Source organism: Marmota monax, unplaced genomic scaffold, assembly GCF_021218885.2.
Source record: "Marmota monax isolate L192 unplaced genomic scaffold, Marmota_monax_Labrador192_F-V1.1 WCK01_AAM20220418_F8-fsc00331, whole genome shotgun sequence".
In the NCBI taxonomy this organism is placed as follows: domain Eukaryota; kingdom Metazoa; phylum Chordata; class Mammalia; order Rodentia; family Sciuridae; genus Marmota; species Marmota monax.
The window spans coordinates 1,086,173-1,088,201 of record NW_026694212.1 but is presented as its reverse complement, the minus strand read 5'-3'; the positions used below and the strand labels follow the sequence as shown (position 1 = coordinate 1,088,201).

Sequence of the window (2,029 nt, the reverse complement as noted above, 5' to 3'; positions counted from 1 at the left end):
GCCGCAGTCTGGCTGGTCTTGTATCAGGGGAATGCTTTTTGTTCCAAAACCGAGAGGATGATTGAACTCATTGTTGGTGACGATGGTATCAGGAATAGGGACAATGATGACTATGTGTAAGACCAGGAGGAAGAAGAGGAAGTTTGGAACTATTACCTTAGGATTGGGACATGACCTGAGAATTGATGTCTATCCAGAAGAGATAACTAGAAGAATATGATGAAGACCACGAAGAGCTGTATCCTGTCACCCACTCTATTTCCCCACTCCCTCCACCGCAGTTAACCTGCCCCGATGCCAAAAGAGCTTTACAGTCGCAACTTTCTTCCTACCTTACAGCTGGCCAACATAGTCCATATAATTTGCCAAATGTGCCCGACTCTTTATGTATGAAGTAGGGGGAATGAGCTCCAAACACCAAGAAGCCTTGAAACTCTTCTATGAATTGGACAAAGAATCTATTTATGTGGTGTGCTAAGAATCAAGGAGCCACAAACAGCACAGCCTGGTGCCACTGGATGGAGTGGCTCAGGAGTAAAAGGTGAGAATAAGAAGACAATGGGGAAAGGGGGTGGCAAGGAAAGAAGGGAACTTTTTAATAGTGGCATCCCTTCCCCACACTGCCAGGTACTTGAAAGTTGAACTTCTCTATATTTTGAGGGGAAGGGAGCACAATGAAGAGAGATGGGCATTGTGTGGAGAAAGGAGATAAAATCATGAAGGCTGGAGCTGGCTTCCTCAGAGGAAACTGAGCAGACATATGGCAGTCATCAGAAACCACTAATGTTGATACTTTCAGTTTACCTAAGAGTAAGGGGTATAGGTAACAGATATTTAGTGCTTGATTTCCCTGTAATGTAAGTCTTGAACAAGTATAATTTGAGTAATTTGACTAAGTCTCAAAGACCCTCACAGACAGGAATAAAAGACCACAGTACATAGTAGATGTTTGGAACCTCAGAGCACAAACAATGTCAAAACAAATGTTTAGTATTGATAGACAAAAATGCCAGGAGGGAATCTTCAACTAACAGGAGCAACTGGCCATGCCTCACTCCCAAAGTCTGGAGTTGCTTCTCCACCTTCTGTATAGTCCTTTTTCTTCTGGAGAAAGGCAGAAGACATAAACATCTTTGATAGATCACAGTGAACCTCATGTCCTGACCACTTTTCCTTTTCTGGCATTTTATCACAGTGGAAGGAGGAAGGCTTAGATAACATCTCTGCCGTTTACTGTCTAATCTTGGGCAGGTCTCAACCTCTTTGAGCTTCTCTTTCCCCCTAGATTAGAGAACATGTATCTGAAAATATTTTATAAATTAAATCACTAAACAGATATTTGCTTTTTTATTTAGCTTCTAATTTGCCTTCCTTTCCCTGGGTGCTGATATGGTTAATGCCTTGTCTGCTAGTCCTGATCTCCCTAAGCATTAGAGAATTGTCTTAATAGTCAGCAGGAGTACTATTTCCTTACCAAGTCTTGGTGAATTTGACCCCTACTTCTAGTATCCAAGGAAGAAGAGGTAGTCTGTAGGCCAATAAAGGTCTTACCTAGCTATTTAGTAGCAATTGCTTACAGCTTAGTAGTGCTTTACAGTTTATAAAATGTATTTATTTCCTTATGTTTTCCTACAACAGTGGCTTTTAAACAGTGGTTTTTTGACCAGTTACTGGGTTTTATAATGAATGGGTCATGCCCAGCATTACTTTAAAATGAAATAAAAGAAAATAATAAAGCACATGGAGAATAGTAAAGGAAAGCACTCCTTTATGGAACTTTTAAGTTGTGTGTGTGTGTGTGTATGTGTATGTGTGTGTGTGTGTGTGTGTGTGTGTATATATAATATATATATATATATATATATATATATATATATATATATGTTTATGCTTCATTTTAGAAAAATGGACTTATTCTAGGTTGCATTGAAAACAAACACAGAACACTGCCCTATAAGCATCAAAGCATCATATATTAAATATTATTATCATCCTTATTTTACAAATTTAGCTACAAAATTCACTGCTA

The 2,029-nt window shown here is 39.0% G+C and overlaps 1 pseudogene; it reads left to right on the top strand.

The window, feature by feature from the left end:
- Positions 1-1,783, top strand: LOC124108055 (E3 ubiquitin-protein ligase TRIM52-like; annotated as a pseudogene).
- The last annotated feature ends 246 nt before the right edge of the window (positions 1,784-2,029 follow it).